The sequence below is a fragment of the Aplysia californica genome, unplaced genomic scaffold, assembly GCF_000002075.1.
Source record: "Aplysia californica isolate F4 #8 unplaced genomic scaffold, AplCal3.0 scaffold00039, whole genome shotgun sequence".
In the NCBI taxonomy this organism is placed as follows: domain Eukaryota; kingdom Metazoa; phylum Mollusca; class Gastropoda; order Aplysiida; family Aplysiidae; genus Aplysia; species Aplysia californica.
This window is the reverse complement of record NW_004797309.1, coordinates 1,980,946-2,000,208: the sequence shown is the minus strand read 5'-3', so window position 1 is coordinate 2,000,208 and position 19,263 is coordinate 1,980,946. Positions and strand designations below refer to the sequence as shown.

The 19,263-nt window shown below is 41.0% G+C and overlaps 1 long non-coding RNA gene across 1 annotated transcript; it reads left to right on the top strand.

Moving 5' to 3' along the window:
- The first annotated feature begins 449 nt into the window (after positions 1 to 449).
- On the top strand, positions 450 to 8,687 carry LOC101850397. Its single transcript, XR_220148.3, has 3 exons — positions 450 to 562; positions 6,381 to 6,502; positions 8,481 to 8,687. It is a non-coding gene; the product is annotated as an uncharacterized LOC101850397 (long non-coding RNA).
- Positions 8,688 to 19,263: the final 10,576 nt, after the last annotated feature.

Genomic DNA, 19,263 nt, shown 5'->3' with positions numbered 1-19,263 from the left:
AGCATCACCGGAATTACAAGAAAAAGTCAGAATTTAAAAAAAAAAATATGCACCCTAAAAAAAATCAGGTGCGATGATTCCCCTCTGTAGGCCTAGACGGCGCGCGCGCGTGTGTTTGTTTGTGTGTGTGTGTGTGTGTGTGTTTGTTTGTGCGTGAGGGTGTGTGTGTGTGTGTGTGTGTGTGTGGCTGCTCGCATATGGGCTTGTTTCTGTGGGGTGTATTAATTGTTTGTATGATGTGTGTTTGTATTTGTGCATGGCTGAGAGAGTGAATGAGGATGCAATCTTTTGATATTTTGCTTGTGAATGTCTCCATTCTTGCCATTCTAAAAAAAAAAATGGGTTTCCGTTTCTTTGTTTCGGTGCCCTTCTTCGGTTTATTAAGATCATACTTTTTAACATGCTAAAAAGATTTGTTATCGATTACTATTTCTAGACTGCGGTTGCGTTTCCTTTTGACTTTTGTTTCCGGTCACCTCTAAGGTCTATTCGCCGTGCCGAGAACGAAAATGTCTGAGATAACAAGGATCCAGTCGTTGGCTTCAAGACTCTTCAGAAACTGGTTTGTATCGTCTTTTTACGTAGTGTTGTCTTCTGAATTTTAGTTGTTCACGTTAGCATGTTCACGTTTGTGCAAATTCCAGTCAGTAGTCGGTGTAGAAATCAGAAAGAGACAAAAAGTTTGTAGGCTAGAAGTAGCAATCTTCAATCTTGTTTATAAATTGATTCTTCGGGCTTCAGGTCAGAGAAGTTGTTTTAAGTCTTTATTAACTCTTGTCCTGCGTCTGTGCTGAGATGCGAATCTTATCAGCGACCGATTATGTCGGACGTTCCGGGCAGGCCGCCGGGGTCACTCAGTGTGTACTGTTGGTGTACAGCGTGGCTATTCTCATCCGGGGTGAGAATAGAAAAACGATCTACCTCTCACCGTGGGTGAGAATTGCCAGCGTAGGCTATTCTCACCCGGTGCGAAACAAGACCTGCTTTTCCTCATTTTGGAATACTGTCTATCGGTGTGGATGATCCAATTGATAAAAGCCAAGAAAAAATTACGTTATAGCACAAAAGTAAGCTAATTTGATCGTCTTCAAAGATGCTATGGCTATTTCACTTTTCGAATCGAGCCGAACTACGCGGGTCGCCATTTTGTTTTGCCCGGAAGTTCTCGCAAGATCTTTTCCTCCCCCATCTCTCTCTCTCTGTCTCTTTCTGAATACTGTCTATCGGTGTGGACAATCAAATTGACCAAAACAAAGTTAAAAAATGATGTTAAAACACAAAAGTAAATTAATTTGGTTGTCTACAAAGATGCTACAGCTATTTAACTTTTCGAATCGAGCCGAACTACGCAGGTCGCCATTTTGTTTTGATCGGAAGTTCTCGCGCTACTCCTCTCTCTCTATCTTTCTCTCTCTCCACTGCCCACAGACAAAATTGTACGCTTTTAGTAGGCTAGGCTACAGTTGTAATGGAACGTTTGTTCACGGCACAGAATTCTACAATGTTTCTGTTATCGCAGTGTAGAATTCTGTGGTTTAGGGTGAACGCAAAATTTGTTGGCCTAGATCTAGGCTATAACGGTGAACACGCACCGGGTGAGAAAGCCAAAAGACTCGCCTGCACTATTCTCATCCCGGGTGAGAATAGAGGTGGCCGTACAGCGTGCGCGACATGTGATTAAACGTAGAAAGACGCAAACTAGATCTAGATCTATTTGTAGGTAAGGCGCCCATCTTGTTTGACGTCAGACCAGGATACCCCTCTGACCACGTGACCGAAACGTGTGTTTTCGCCATGAATACCGTGGGAGTGTGTTAAACATGCATCTACACACAGGGCGTAGACCGGGCTACGATTGGCTGAACCTGTGACCCATGAATACATTCTAGGCTCATTAGGCCTACATACAGTAGGCTACTGTCGACACCCTCCCAGTCACTCTCACCGCCACCCCCCAGCCCTCTTTCCCAAGGTAGGGTAACAAACGAAAAAGTCCCCAATTTGTAACATGATGTATTACTGCTAGATTCTTCTTCTTCTATGTTTATTCATCTTCTTGTTCTCCTCCTCTAATTCCTACTTCTTATTTTTCTTCTCCTCCTCCTCCTTCTTCTTCATCTCCTCCTCCTCCTCCTCCTCATTCTTCTTCTTCATTTTTTCTGCTCCATCTACACCTCGGATCCTCCTTCTTCCTCTCCTTCTTCTTCTTTCCTGAGCACTCAACCTGCCGTTCGAAGACGGTCAAAGGCGTGAGACGGAAACCGGGAATTCCCAGAGTACCCACTGGTTCAGCCAATCGTAGCCCGGTTTACGCCCTGTGTGTAGTCGCATGTGTGTGTTAATCGATGATGAAAATAATGCTCTATCTTTTTTATGGCTTTCTATTTTTATAATAAACTTTATAAAGTGTTACGAATGAAGTCCTTCATACAAATACAAAATCAAGCTCATTTGAAAGATTTTGTATAAAAAATGGAAGTCTTGTTTCCTGGGCCCCAAAGCCAAGAGGATGGGCGAGGGTTAGCCTACGATAAGAATGGGAGGAGGTGGGTGGGAATGCGATGCGGGCTGTGTGAAACTGGATGAACTCGGGATGGGTAGGAGGTCTAGATCGAGATCGAAACATCCGTTTTCTTCAATTTTCTTTTCCTCCCTTGACCAGAAAATCCAAACTCAGCCTTTACTTTAGGTAGATCTAGATCTATGCCTAAATGTAGAATGTTTCCAGTCGAGAAGTGTTCCGGGGAAAACAAAATTCAATTTAACCCTCATCCTGCGGGAGCCGGGTTTATGTAGCCCGATAAGCCTATTTCGGCACCTCGCCTGCGTTCTGGTCCCGAGTCAGTGTAGCTCCTGGCTCAGCGCACGCGCAGCGCGCATCCTCTTACGTGTCATTCGGGTCCCGAGTCGGATCCCCATTCATGCAGGTCAAGTGTGTGTGCGTCAGTCAGCTTGAGTTTGTGTGCGTTTGTGGCCTTCTTCTAGAACCACCTGCGTTGGTTCGTAATCGAGGCATACGTCTCATTCAAAACATGCCAAGTTGATAGCTCTAGATGTTCGTCCAATGAAATTATAGAAGAAATTGACCCACTTAGACATGAGGAGCCCGAAAGGATAGTCAGGAAACAAGACTTCCATTTTTCTATACAAAATATTTCAAATGAGCTTGATTTTGTATGAAATGATACTACCTGATAAAAAATGAGCTTGTTTGATAGTTTTGAATACTTGTGCAGGTACAAAGAACAATTTGAGTGTAAAACATTCGGAAATTGACCAAAATTATCCCTTTTCGAACCTCAGGTCATTCATAACAACAAGAGCGTCCAGAAAGGTTATTCAAATGGGCGTAACTACTCGTAATGTCTTATCAGCTTGTGAGAGGGGGTTATTCATGTGTTTGTAACACTTTATAAATAGAATGCTATGAAGGATAGAGCGTTATTTTCATCATCAGTTAACACACTCCCGCGGTATTCATGGCGAAAACACACGTTTCCCGGCGCGCGCGCTGTACACCAACAGTACACACCGAGTGACCCCGGCGGCCTGCCCGGCACGTCCAACGTAATCGGTTGCTGATAAGATACGCATCTGGGCACAGACGCAGGATAAGAGTTAATTCAGAAATGACTGTCAGAACACAACTCAAACATGCGCACACTGATGCTGTTTGGGGTTTTCGTCATCAGGGTGAACAACTGTTTTAATTACTGGTATTGGTACATCGTGTAATATAATAACTTGTCTACTTTCTTTTCTTTAGCCTTAGTCACGTTCAACGAGAGGACGGATTCAACGGGGACAACAAGCCGGTCCAGGCAACCTCGTTGAATGCGACACCCACTGTATAGAAAAATATTTACAAAAAAAGTCGACCACGTAACAACAGATTCTGTAGGAAAATTGACGACATCTTCCAAAATTTTTATATTCAAATTCTCGTTTCTTATTTTATACAGTGAAGTTGTTATAGAGCTTGGTTTTCAGTTTGTTCTTCTTTGTTTTAGTACTTGGTAATCGATTCTAAGCTGAAATGCTCCCATTTCTAAACTGAAAAGAATTTCAAGGGTTATGTCGTTTAATTAATTTTTCACTACCAAGCATAAAAAAATGTAAGTCTTGCACGTTTCAAAGCAAAACAAGAAAGCGACATGATAATTCAGGTGTGTCGAGTGCAGGGACGAAGGCTGACTTGTTTGACATGTGTCGAGTGCAGGGGCGAAGGCTGACTTGTTTGACAGGGTAATCAAAGTGAAACGGGATCAATGGCCTGTAGATATTCACACAAGAATCTTACTCGAGGCGGCGAGTTGTGAATGAAAACAAATCCGGAATTCATATTGTATGTTCAACCGCCATAATAATCCGGAAAGTATCTTATTAAATATCAGTTCTAACTAAAATAGAATTTAACTTTGTTTATGTATGTATGAGTAAAAATGACTTCGTCTCTTCTGGAGAGGTCCGAAGGATTTTGCTGTTCTAGTTTGGGTTTTATTTCATATAGTTTATTATTTTTCTGGTTTTCCCAGTGGCTCTCCCACAGACTGGAGGTGTACTTTTTGACTTTATTTCTAAAGTCAGTCTGTGGGAGAGTGTTTGTCGTTGATCCCAGCAGAAGGGATGAAGCTTTCTTCGCCAGGTCGTCTACCTGCTCGTTTCCTCGGATGCCCACATGGCTGGGTATCCATGCGAACATTATGTTTTTTCCTGTTTCGGGTAGTGTATGAATTTTCTGTTGTAGCTTAACTATTTTTGGATGTAAGAGTGTGTAGTTTGTGAGTGAGGTGATGCAAGACAGAGAGTCAGAAAAGATGAGGAAAGATTTGTAAGGAGAGTTTTCTACGGAGTCCAGTGCCATGTCACTGTTGGAAGATAGGACTGCGGCGCCCACTTCATTGTCTTTTTTGGAGCCATCTGTGAAGATGAGCTCCGCACCGGGGTATTTATCTATTAGTTTTTTGTATTCTGCTTGAAAAGTTTTGGTGTTTGTGCTTTCTTTGTTGTGTGTGGTCAGCTGTAAGTCTACTTTTGCCTTGGTGAGGTGCCACGGAGGGAGGTTGGGGAAAAGAATTTGTTGGATGTCTTGTTTGGAAAAGTGTAATTTTTTTAGGTCCTCAAGGATTCTGAGGCCGAAGGGTTTGATGAGTTTTTTGTTGTTTTGGAATTTGCTTATGGTTTCTGGATTTGTTTTAAAAATGCTGTTGTGCGCTGGATTTTCCGGTGTTGAGCTCTGTTTAACTGCGTATTGTATGTGAACACATAAACACAAAGCAAAGAAGCAGAGATGTCAGTACTAGATCTATGTCATAGATCTATCAGTGAGTTGAGTGAGTCTAACTCTTTGGTAGAACATGACAATTATCATTTTTTAAATTTCACATTTGGCTGTTTTTGTTAGCCTTTCGCGGCCAGGAGCTGGTGTCATAATCGAGATCACGATCTGATTATAGGACGGTAAAAAGTCGAGGGAAAAAACAAGCACATGCAGCAGTCAAGAGATTATTAGGAGTTAGTTCCCCTCACATTTGTGAGGTAGACTCGACCAGTGTTAGTTAGCTTACATAATCAGGGCTTGTGATTGATTATAACTGTAGCCCCAAAGGGGTGAACAGGGTATATGTGGCAATGAAACAGCTTTGACTGCTATGCACATGTTCCCTTCAACTCTATTGGTAGACTCTTCCAGCATCACTTTAAGCTTACTTAACCAAAGCTTGCTACTGCTTATGGAGTGGCCCGACAGGGGTGAGGAGGCTATTTCCGTGGCCGTGAAACCGTTTTGAATGTTAGGCATACTTTTCATTGTTGATTACGAACGTCTTTTTACATTTAATTTAAGAGGTTTACGTTTATGGATGAATTTGACAGCGACAATGTTTCAAAATTAGGAAGGGAAGCAGTGATTATTTGATTATATAGACGCTTTGCCCCTGGTCGAGTGCGGGTGAGAGAGCCGTCCCCAGTGTGCTGGTGTCTATGTACACATCAGTGGCCTACACTCTTCGTTGACATATATAGAGGGAAGCAAAGATAGCAAAATGTGGACGTCGGTTGCGTGACCATGGGTTTGGTCATGGCCAATTGTCTCTTCAAAGCTAATGATTCACATAAAAAAGTGAAATTTGCTGCAAGCATGGCATTCCCAACTCATTGCTGTTTGATGAATTATTTAGCAACCCTCTCTAAATTGAAAAACTTGGCTAAACCAAAGAAAGTCCGGCAGTCTCGTGGCTTTTCTGTCTAAGCTCCTTTCGAGCTCCTCATGTCTAAGTGGGTCAATTTGTTCTATAATTTCATTGGACGAACATCTAGAGCTACTGACTTGATGTACATGATCAAATTATAAGTTATCTTTTATTTTTTTATTTTCTCAGGGGCCCTACCATGGGACTGTATACAGCCGCTGTGACTGCTGTTGGTCTCTACGTCACAGACTGGAAAGTGATAGCGACGAATATTCCCTTTTATGGCAAAAAGTTTGAAGAGGATGAGATCAGTAAGTGTAGTTTGAGATATCAAAGTGAAATGCTTTTGTGTTCATCCTTTTTTATGTTTTGTCTGCTTTATTGTTGCATAAAGAACAATAAAGTACCAAACTTTTAGCTTTCATGAAAGTCATGGGAGTGTTTAGTTTCACTTGAATTTCTGTTGTCATTTAGTCATAATTTTATCAATATCTTGTAGCAAAAGCCTCTTTTTAAAAAAGAAATTTATGATTTTTTAGAAACTCGGATTCAACGAAAAGAGATGGATTCCCCATTTCTTATCTTCTTTAATATCAGTAAAAAATAACCCTGATTCAGCTAACTCTTAAATCAGCAAGCTTGGATTCAACGAGGTCGCTTCCAGGGTGAACAGTCCCCTTCAGATATGGCTTCGCTCACTTTTCTCCCGCAACGAACTTTATCTATTCTTATTCCCAGAAACCATCCATTGCACCTCCATCGTGAACCATTATTCACTTAGTCGATTGCATGCGACCAATCAGAGGCCTTCTTTTATACTAACACATGTGTTGTTGGCACATGCATGTGTGTCTACTCTAGCATGTTTCGGGGCAAGTGTTCTAGATTTCCATAATTCGTCATGTCCGTGAAAGCCCCAGATACAGAGAAATAGAGAGAAAATCAAGGGAGATAAAAAAAAGAACATTAAAACAATTAAGGTGGTTAGCTCCCTTGATGAACGTATTGATAGTGTGAAAGCAAGAAGATGAATGAAAGTGGAAAGCAGAAAGTCTCGTGTGTGCACTCCTACTCCTGAGTCATTCCTTTCCTTTTATTTCATTGGCTTACATAAAGTTACGCACAGTGCGCGTCCCACAGCAGGATTGCACACGTGGCGAGTCAGTCATGCAGTGTGGTTAGCATCATTCCCCAACCCCCCTTCCTCCAGCCTCTCGTGGTGAGACGAGGACCACGTTTTAGCCGTAACAATAACAGAAACACCTACCCGGGGTCAAAAGGGCTGTAAATCCAGGTCTTTAGTTGAAAATGCGAAGTGGATTTGTTTGAGATTCGAGTGTTGCGTGTTCCAAGTGTTCGGGAACTCTGTGAAGTCAGTACAAAGAAACAGGGACTAAAACGGGACCGAGCATCATCATGTTTGAGATACCCGAGAATTCGTGATTTTTGTGTTCGAGATTCGTGAACTCTACTGTAATTTCATTTGTTCTCATTCTGAAAAGGATAAACACCTCATGGAGGATTGAATTGATCATTGTAGGCCTATTTTAATGCCCCTTTCCACACTGTAAGGTTGTTTGAATCGGACGGACCTCGGAATTTAATGTCCATCTTTGATGTGACAGGACAGAGCCAAATGGATTGAGAGTTGAAAGCCTAAAAAATTCCCCAAAACAACCCAAGTTCAGGACTCCCCGTTGGGGATTCCACCAGGGCCAGCTTCTTGGCCCAACATGATACTAACTGACCTAAAAATAGTAAGATTGTGGCCTACAAATATGTCACAACGTGTTGGAAGGAATCAGGCGCTCGTCAATTTTTGGGCATGTGGTGTGGAGTTGTTGATATCATTTAAAAGCTGATTTATTTGCCTTGCTTTCAATGAAATAGATATCCAACTATCTTAAATAGATCTCGAGATATTTGGTATTGAAGGAAGTGAGGTCGCCTGGTTTCAGTAGTGAATTAGTGAGAAAATTACCGCCAAAGTTTGGTAACTCCAATAGCTAGCTGAAGAGTCCTTGAAAACTAAAAAATAACATATTTTGTGCCTTTACTTTAAATGTTTTTCAGTAAAATTCACATGGAAATGTGTTTTTATATATATAGACATAAAAGAGGTTGAACCAAAAATACACTTTTGATAAAAATGTCCAAATTGGTGGGAAAATGCTTGTTTCTCCAATTTCTATATTTTGACGAGCGCCAGATTTCTCCACGCTGCCTCACAAAAAATTATTGTGTCTTTGGAATCGTTTGTAATTATTTTATTCTGTTCTTTTCTTTCAGACTAAATTTTCAGTGTCATGATAAACTGTTCCCGCTGTCTGATTGGAGATGTGCAAGGTGTTTGCTGTAGCAGTATTTACAGAAAGCTTGGGCGATGTCTGTGTCTGGATCCTTGGTACTCATGATTATGCTGAATGAATACAATTGAAGAGTAGAATTTCGAATTTGTAACATAACAACATTAAAATGAAGGTTGTCCCTGATGACTATGCCTTGGTTGTTGATTGACTTGTGGTGTTGTAACCTTGTTTAGAACTGTTTCTGTTAATGAAAGGACATGATGGCTATCACTGTTCTGATAAGCGTCACTTCATGTCAACATTTGTTGAAGTTCATCTTTTTTCAACTTGGGAGTGGGAGGCGGTGCTGCCTATGCGGTAAATAAGCCTAGTTAACTTTTTAGTTTGAGATGAGACTTGCACTTTTGTCTCCAGCAAAAGTTTTTTAAAATTACATGTTAATAACACTAGTACTAGTAGTACAGTAGAACATGGTAATGACACACTCTGCAGGGGGACTGTACCGATATCCTTTTTTTTTTCTATGATAACTCATGAGTTACCTATGCTTGGGTTTTATGGGGCAAGGAAAGGCCTGAACTTTATCTGGGGTGGTTGGGGGGTGGGGGGGGTGGCGGTAGGCAGGCTCCCGAACTGACAGTCAGCGGTGCGGCATTGTGATTGGCCAGTTCAGTGATAAGTGTGGTGAGGCAGGCGTCAGAGAGATGGTGCGGAGAGATGCGTTACATGAGCCCCTCCAAAAGTGATGTGCCATAGGCCGGGCCAAAAAGTAAAAGAAGAGGAGAGATTTGATGATTTCATTGCTATCGTTGATTTTGATGCTCAGGCATACCATCCACTTCACCAGTTCTACAGTAGGCCTACCGGTATGATTGGCAGCACAAGCACAAAGTCAAAAGGAAATGCTTCTCACTTGAATTAAAGGCCGAAATAATCAACAAAGTTGACAAGAAAAGAAAGACTAGAGTGCGAATTTTATTGATATACAGTCGTACCTGCCCTGACGGCTACCTCTATAAGACGGCCACCTGTACAAACGGCCACTTTCCATTTCCCCCCTTGCGTTTTTTCTATATAATTTAACTGTGTAAAACGGGCACCTGTCCGCCGCGGCCACCATAATTTAACACACAACCCCTATCATACTAAGCAATAACACCTGTCTAAGACGGTCACCTTGGTGACTCCATTACGTTTTGTCGTAAATTGTGCATTGGCCCCTGGCGTTGTGGGCGAGCCGTCATAATTCAATCACCTGTCGCTGATGTTAGGTAGTCCCTCCAACCGATCATGTTGCGTAGGCCCCTCCCACTGTTGACCAATAGCTACCAATTTTCAGCTGCTGGTGAGGTAAGCGTGTGATTCCTCATAACCCATAAGCCCCGCCCAGAACTCATACACAAATCGTACGTGAGATGAGTGGTCACTGTTTACCCAGTCTGTAACAAAGTAACAAAGGATGTCAACATGAACTTGTTACAGAAGCGCCACTTGTTCTCCGAGTGGTGGCGACCCATGTGTTTGTTTTAACATGGCACTCAGTCTTCCTTGTCTGATACATTTCGTTTTATTGTCACCCTTGTGGAAAATCAGCGACAAAAGAAAAATTACAAACGAAATACAAACCAACAACAACACCAACAAAGACAACATAATGGGGCTACTTTCGATTGGGGCCTCAGATGGGAATGGTTTGTTTTCTTTATCTTGATCAGTCCTGCCTAAGACGGCCACCTGTCTTATACTGCCACTTTTTTCCTTGACAATTGGTGGCCGTCTTACACAGGTTTGACTATATATATATGGAAGAGAAGTAATTGTGTTGATTTTTAGAAAATTTTCGGGTTTCCCCTGTGCATTCCTATAGCGGTAATTCGCCTACAGTGGTATTTTTCTTCTGGAACCAAAAGTCTGTTAATACCCGTGTTCTACTGTAGTAGTTCTAAGTGCTGTTAGAACATTTTTTGGGGAGTGTACATCACCTCGTAACACAATAATTTTGAGTTGTATAAATAATTATCAGCTTTCTTTAAAAAAAAAAATTTCTTGAAAGAAGGTGTTTTTTACACCCCTATCGACACAATTTAGATAATTTAGGAGGCGGGCTTTTTGCAGTTGCAGTGCCTGTCAGTATCAGGGCCAATCTGGGCTGAGGGGGATACAACATTCTACTCAGGAGAAAGACCAAGGAAGGCCTACTTTGAAAAAAATTTACTCCCAGGTTCAGGTATTGAACTCAGCTTTCTTGCTTGCAATAGTAATTCGCCAAACCGTTGCACCACAGGCACCAGTTCAGATTTCCAGAAGTTGAAGTAATTTAAAAGAATGCGAATGCTTTAGACCCTAAATTAAATGATTATTTGTTCCTATCGTCTTAAAAGTTTTTATGAGTGTAATGTGTAAAAGTAACAGTAAACTAAAACAGTTGTTCTTGAAGTTGCCTTACTTTGTTTAGTACTAGAGACCTTGTACAACATATATTCATTTCAAAGGCAGAGCACTTCATTCAGAGGCAGGACACCATAGTGAGGGAATGGAACTGGAAAAATGACAATACAGTGGAGTCAGCGTAAACTGAAATCTGTGCTTTTGGTTTAGATTTAGAGAAGCTGCAAAGGGAATGGAATTTTTAAAATGTGGATCAATTGCTGTTTTCGGATTAGATCTAATGTTCAGTTTAATTTAAGTGACCTCCACTGTATTTTTACTTTTTCATTACATTGTATAAGAGTGGTAGATCTAGCAGTAAAGTGGTGTGAAGTGACAAAGACCTAATCCTTCCCCACGCTTCACCTTTTGGACCTTATACTAAATTTGTATTTTTCGTTTTAAGCCCCCATTGACAAAATTTACATGTAGATAGTTTAAGTTTATGCGAAGTAGAGTAGAGGCTGCTTTGACCCTGCCTATGGGGGCATTTTTATATTATAGTAGAGGGTTTTACGGCACTCGCAACTGGATAAGGTCATATGAGCGCCAAGGGGTGGGTGTCAACAGAGAAGTCTTTACAGGGAATCAGACTTTCTCTGCTCACCCCTCTAGCTTCAACAGCACAAGGTCTGCTTCAACTATCAAGGCACCCCGGAAATAGCAGGTCACAAGAGTGACAAACATACAAAAGAAGCAGAGGAAAATGACAATAGTAAGGATTAGGAAAGAAAAAGCAGCAGTTCCCTGTTGTAGATCAGGCACAGTTATGAGCGTGACATGAATCAGCCCATTTACAATTCTACTGCGCTTGAACGAGAAATGTCCCCCCTTTGGGAATGGCCTAAGCCTAAAGACACTACAGTCAGTGGCACTGCCGGGGGGGGGGGGGGGGGGGGAGACCCGTGGGGGCAACCCAGGCTGACTGACTGGCATACAGCATTCTAGGAGACGGAAAGAACCGCTTGACAGAAAAACCTCTCTGCTCAGGAAACAAACTGGTTATTTGAGTGTGATTTTTATTTTTATTTTGATTGGAAAAAGTCTGTTTTACCACAGAGGCCAGTCTTTCTGACTTTCAGTTTCAGACTGGAAAAAGTATAAGTTTAAGTGTAGACAAGTTGTCAAAGTGACATAACACACATTTGTAAGATCAGGGGGCACACAGTTCATCCATTGTCCGTTCATTTTGAGCAAAACACACTGCGTGTATTTGTAAATGAAACAATACACATGAGAGCTGTCCAACCAAGAAAATAGCGAGGATGCCCCAATTTTGCAATTATAATTTTAATAATGGTAAAAAGGTCCCGTTCCTGATCAGTCTGTAGTGACAGAGCGGAGCCTGCCAGACATTGTTTGGGAAAGGCACTAGTACTACTAGTAGTAGTACCGGTAGTGTAGCCTAAAGTAAAACCTCATCCCTCATTGTACCCCTGCCAACCCCCATTATATCATACCCCTAGGTTTTGCCCATGTACAAAAAAAGGAGCGCCTTTACACTCTCTGCCATCCGGTTACTGTCTAGGAGACCGTTCACAAGTGACGTCGGGGGGAAAGTTGACAAGGGGGGGGGGGGGGGGGGGTCCTTAAAAGGTTGGGCAACGAAAAAATATTATAAACCACATTTTCTTGGCCTAAAATTAACAGTTATTGGACCATATTATTTTTTTGGCTCTAAAAACTAAAATTAATAGTTATCTCTTCATAGCACAGGCTGGTTGTAGTTAGCTAGATTAGAACAGGTTCTAGTAAAATATACATTTTGGTTGACGTCAATAAGGGTGGGGGGGAGATGACAGGGGAGGAGGAGGGGATCATTTTTGGCCAAATTTTAGTTGACGTCATTTGTGAACGGTCCCTAAGTTGTAGATGATGAGATGACTTTCAATTCAAAAACATAATACAGGGTGATAAAAAAAACCCAACCTGTACAACTTGTTTTGTAAATATATCTTCCTCCATACTGAAGTTTTACGTTTCAGATTTGAACATAATATTTGGAAGCTAAAAGGAATTTGTCTGATACCGTATGTCATTTTATTTAAGTCCATTGAATGGTTTTGCTCTATATCTGTCCCCGTAGGATTATGCGATTGTGCGGCCGCGTTTTTTTCACGTAATTCTGCACATTTGCATAATTTTGGATTCCCCGCGTTTTTTCACGTTTTTTTCCTTTAAAAAACAACAAAACAATTAATTTTATTAATTAACGCCTCGCCATGTGACTAAAGGGAAATAATCACCGTAATAAGTCTCATTTAAGTGAAGAGTTGGTTATTTCCCCTGGTAGAAGATCTTGGTTATGGTTTGGGATTTTGTTCATTGAGCATGTTCAATTTTTCAATCCATCAAAAGTTGTTGTTCTCATGTCTGCTGATGCTTCATGTTTGACAGGTGTTCCTGGTTTTAGTAATGTGCCAGCATCAGAGGTCCAGATGTCCTTAAAACATTTTTTTTTTTTTTACATTTTTCTTTCCCATCTAGATCTACAGCTGAAGTGAAAGTGAAAGTGAAATTTACAGAGATTATATTTTTTAGTTTTTTTTGTTTGTTTTTTTACAGATGTGTATTGTTTTCTTTCCAAATTCACTACAAATTACTGATACTAATATGTTCTGTTTAAAATTTTTCTGTACTTAAAACATAAAAGTCATGAAAATTTGTGTTGAAAAAGTGCAAAACATGTTGCGAAAGGTGTTACGGTAACTTGCATAATTTTTGCATAATTTGGCTTTTTTGTGTGCATAATTTGGCCATCTAAATTTGCATAATTCTACGGGGACAGCTATATAAGGCGCTATAAAAAAACCCCCGTTTTTAGCTTTGTCCCCATTTTCGTAGCAGTAGCAGGTAGGCTACTAGTGACGCACAACTACTAAACGTTGCAACAATCGCGCCATATTGCTAACTACAGCAGTCTAACAAGTCAACAGTGGTCTGCAGACATTATTTTTTCCAAATTTCTTTTGCCTGCTGAGATCATGGTTAAGTTTAGTAAAGAGCGGGGAGTTTTTTGTTATGAACATTACATACATCTCCACAAACTCATCATCCCTGACATTTAGAAAGTTCTGCGAACGGCATGGAAAGAATGTTAAGGTGCCCTCAAGATCTTTTGTGACATGAATAGAGAAGTTCCATCAGTTTGGATCTATAGCGAATAGCTGTCCCTGTGGTTTTAAATTTATGCACCCCGCATAATTCAGCAAAATTTGATCATTTTTTGCATAATTTCTAATTATTTTCCTTTACTATTTAAAAAAAAAAATTAACAGAACCGCATAATTTCACATTTTTGGGCTCAGTTTGCATAATTTCAGAATTTTTCTTGCATAAAACGACGGGGAGAGGAATAGGAACTAAAATTTTCCTTTATAATGACCACTTCAGGTCGAACACGCACCATGCGCAGCCCTTTAAACGTCACCAAGGTGCAGATTTCAGTACAGTGGAGTCCACTTATAACAAGTCCGGAAAAAATGAGAAGTCTGTTATAAAGACACTCTTCTAAAACACCATTTTTTTTCTCTTCTTTACTTTTGTAAATAAAATACTGCTATTGCGCTATCAGACAAACATGCGAGTCGGTTATAGCGGAATATTGTTGCTGCTGTGCACAGTGCATGAGTCAGTTAGATCAATACATTATGTAAAACCTCGCCAGTTGAGAAACGTGTTGGTGATTTAGCGAAACAAAGAATGGGAGAGCCCATGTGTGCCAACAATGAAGGCCGGAGTGACTGAATAGGGAGGGTGTGGCATGCATAGACAAGCAGAACGCATCGTGTGATAGGCCAGCTAAAGCCTAGTTTAGATTATTAAGGCCTACCATGCCTCTCAATTCTCCGATGTGGGGATGGAGAGGTCAGTGCTGTGATCACAGAATTCTACACTAAGTGTAGAATTCTGTGGCTGTGATGGATGGAGCGATTGTGCGACGAGTGCAAGCAGACGGAATGCACCACAGGGTGTGGTGGAGTGGGGGGAAACACAGCGGGCGAGTTAGCCTAGAGCCCTTTCTTTCTAATCGCCAGCGCCGAGCTGTCAGTCAACATCATTAACACTAGAGAAAGAAACCTTACTCGATTTTTGATCAAGTAAGACCCAGAGGTCATGTTGAAACAAAATCATCATCAGGGGAGATAGCAAAAAGAACTAAACAGAACACCAAACTCGTAGATATTAGGCCTCTTTATTACTTCCCTTGAATTTATTACCGGATCCCGTATAACGAGAATCCTGCTATAACGGACATTTTGCATCGGCCCCTCCCTCTTGTAATAACAGGATTCCACTGTAGTGTAGTTGAGTCCCATGAAACGTCTATCCTTAGACGACCTGCAGCTAGGACTTTCCTACAACTCAACAGTCTGCATTCTCAGGGCAGATCTTAATTTACGCCAGTACCATTTTCATCTTCGCTAGGCCGAGATGACATGGACCAGAGCATGACAATGACATGTCTCTCGATCGTCTTGAAGAGCGGGATCATTTCCCAAATGACATTTGGTTTAGTGAAAAGCCCATTTTCACCCTGCAGGATATGTTGACTCCAAAATTGCTGTCTATTGGGCTCTCCACTCCCTATTGTCTCTAGAAGCCACTTCATATTAATGTAAAGTGCCCATTGGTTAGCACCAGGTCCTTGAGTTTGGGCGCCATTGAACATTTCGAATGACGCGTAAAAATGTGTCGAGTCCAAAGGTGCGTTGTAGAGCACTTCTTCTAGGAATTCCAGAATGAAATCGTTAGTTTGTAAACTCTATGAAAGAAATGTTTGAGATTGAAAATTAAATGTCAAAGAGAAAATAAAGAAAAAAGTCAACCAATCTTTTCACGACTTCCTTTACAAGTACAAGATTTTAAAAAAAAAGGTGAACTTTACGTTTTGGGGTGCTTTTTTCCCTAAGCTGTTTCCGTTTTCAAAATAAGTTTCTTCTTCGTGAATTTTACGTCAAACAAATTCCTTTTGAATGAATTATGTCTGTTCAAAATTACAGCGTCCTAGAACAGTTTTTGTGCGAGATGTTCAGAAAAAAAGTTGTACATGTATGCATCACAAAGGGTACGATATTTGGCACCGTACAACACTTGTAACCAGATGAAAGTAGATCTAGTCATTCTAGATCTGAATGTTGAAAAAACCTATACATGTACTACACTACAAAAAAAAATTAGTAGGCTACAAATCAGGCACACTATTTAAAATTTAAGCACTCTTCTTTGATGACAGACTATGAAACTAAGAGAAGTTACTCTCCTTCTGTCATGAGACTCTACTTTCACTTTCAGGGGTAGAGTCTGAGTAGACTGTTCTTCTGGTACATGTACAATGTACTAGATCTAGGTTCTTCAAAATCAGAAATCTTTTTTACCAACAGAAGAGTGTCCCTTATATTTTCATTTTAACTCAAGCATGTGTCTAAAACTAAATGACCATTATGGTGTAGGTAGTACAGCCAGGGGTGGTGATACGCTGTACAAGGTCTGACTGCACTGTACACTACACCAATAGGATATGCCACAGGAACTCTTGAGAACATCTTTTTTGCAGTCCTGTTCATACTTTTCATCAGAACATTATCTTTTATAGAGTCTGGAGGAGTGACCACTACATGTTTGCTCCCTTGAAAGATATTTTAACTTTTCCTAAACAAAAATTTCAGTAGTCTCAGCCTAAAAACACACGGTGCTCGGGAGGGCTCTTTAGCGTGTGTCTGCGTTAACATGAACCTGTGCAAAGGGAGGAAGGGACGCAGTCATCTCATTGCCTTACTTGATATTCCAGTGACCTCCAAGAGGAAACTGTTGGTGATAGTCATAGAGACGACGGCGCAGCCACGTGGCTTTCCAAGCGACCACCCCCGACTGTAAATTCATGGGCGACATCAGAATCATTTATTTAAGTACGTTATAAATTCTTAAAGCGCAGCTGATTAGGCTTACTTGACTAATCTTTAATCTTATAACTTATAGAGGCTTATCTAGTGTTTTACAGCATTCACGCGGTGTTGCACATCATAGACCTAGGTCTAACTAAACATTACATGCAGTCAGAAACCTTCTCTCAAAGATGTACTTCCAGTAACCAATCAAAGCACATTCCAGTCCCCCAATCTCCAAACATAATTTCACCGACCAGACCTAGACCTATCTGTGGAAAGTTGGGGGTGAAAACAAAGTCCGTCACTCTCTTTGTTCGGCGTGAAGAGCAGTCTCATCCGGTTTTCTAGTTCTTGGCTTGTCTTATGCAAGCTGTGTAAGCTGCAGCGAAAATTTTCTCGTCTAGCTTTTTTTCCTGTCGGCATGTTTCGCGGATCGGAGTGTGTGTTTAGAGGGAGTGACCGTGCATTTGTACATATCTAAATTACATAGTAAAAATACGTCATACCACGAAAGCGGGCGTTTGGGCCGAGCGTGCTTTTGTTTGGCATGAGTTCAGGCAGAGACTACTGTACTGAATAAAATCATTATAGGCCTAATAAAGAGATTATAAAATGACAATGTAATTTTTTTTTTATACTTTTATTACAAAATGTGAATCACACTTAGGCCTCAACAAGTCATGAAAATAAATGTCGAGTACAGGAGGAACATGAAGCAAAAACAAATTCTGTTAGTTTTTTTTATTGTGCATTTAGGCAAAGACTACTGTATGTAATACAGTGGCTTGCAGGAAATGACCTTGCCAATAATGCCAATCTCATGCACCTGTACTTTCAACTTTTAGCATACGAAATACACTCTGCACACCAGCTTCGCTTAAATCACACACAATAGGTACATATGTACATCAAATGATGTGAGATGGCCTTACTGAAAATGCTGCCATCCCTCTAGTGTTTTATTATCATCATCTAAATTCTTCTGAGCTACTTCAGCTACACATCCTTTCTTTTCATCATTTCCCTGTCAAACTCACTCTCACTTCTATCCAGCCGCATTTCATAAATGGCCCGTGCTTCCGCTTCGAATTGATCCATCCTCCTTTTCTCCAAGTATGGTCTCACACCAAATAGGTACAGTCCCACAGCACCCACGAGTCCAAGAACAGTCACAGGAATACGAGGAACAGGAGGCTTGCTGGGAGGTTTTGAGGGTGCCATCAGAAGCGTCAGCCGTCAACTTGGTTAGAAGGGAGGTCCGCTGATGGTAAGATGATCACAAACTGCTGATCTGTGAAAAGAAGGAAAGATGTAAGTTACAATTATGACCACAAGACGCATAGAATCTACCTACTACAGTGGAATCCTGTTATAAAGAGAGGGAGGGGACGGTGCGAAATGTCCGTCATATAGCAGGATTCTCGTTATAAGGGATCCAGTAATAAAACTTAGGGACATAATAAAGTGGGCATAATCTATGAGTTTGGTGTTCTGTTTATTTCTTTTTGTTATTTCCTATGATGATGATGTTGTTCAACACGACCTCTAGGTCTTATTTTTTATATAGGCCTACTTGATCAAACATCGAATCAGGTTTCTTTCTCTAGCGCTAGCGATGTTGACAGCTCGGTGTTGGCATTCAGAAAGAAAGGGCTCTAGGTTAACTCGCCCGCTGTGTTGTCCCCCACCCCACCACACCCTGTGGTGTGTTCCGTCTGCCTGCGCACATTGGGTACACACCACACATTCATTCGCTCCATCCACCATTGGAGAAATGAGAGGCATGGTAGGCCTTGAAGAATGGGCTGACCTGTCACGCTAGGCATTCTGCTTGTCTGCGCATGTCACACACTCCCCACTCATTCGCTCCAGCCTTCCCTGTTGGCACATGCGGGCTCTCCCATTCTTTATTTCGCTAGATCCCCAAGTTTCTCAACTGGCGAGGTTTTACATATATATATATACATTTTATGTACGTATTAAAATTGGCCTATGCGCTGTGTACAGCAGCAGCAATATTCCGTTATAACTGACTCGCATGTTTGTCTGACTGCGCTATAGCAGTATTTTACTTATAAAGATAAAGAAGAAAAAACCCCCGGGGTTTTAGAATAGTGTCTATATTATAACGGACTTTTCGTTATAACTGGACTCCACTGTACTCTTACTACTCCAGTAGAAAAAATGTGCCATCAGAAAAAGTGAAGTTATGAGACTGAATTTCATGCACTTTATACTTAAACTGAACACATAAATTTTATAGTATCTCTCTAATACAAAAGCAGTGGTAAACCAGATTCCCCTCTCACTTCTCTATCTACTCTTAAATCTCTGTTATAATGAGACTGTTCAGCAGATTTAAATAGTTGACAATGTCAAAGATCAAAAAGCACAATGCATACTACAAAACAGCCTGAAACTCAAATTGCAGTACTGAAAGTCTGAAAG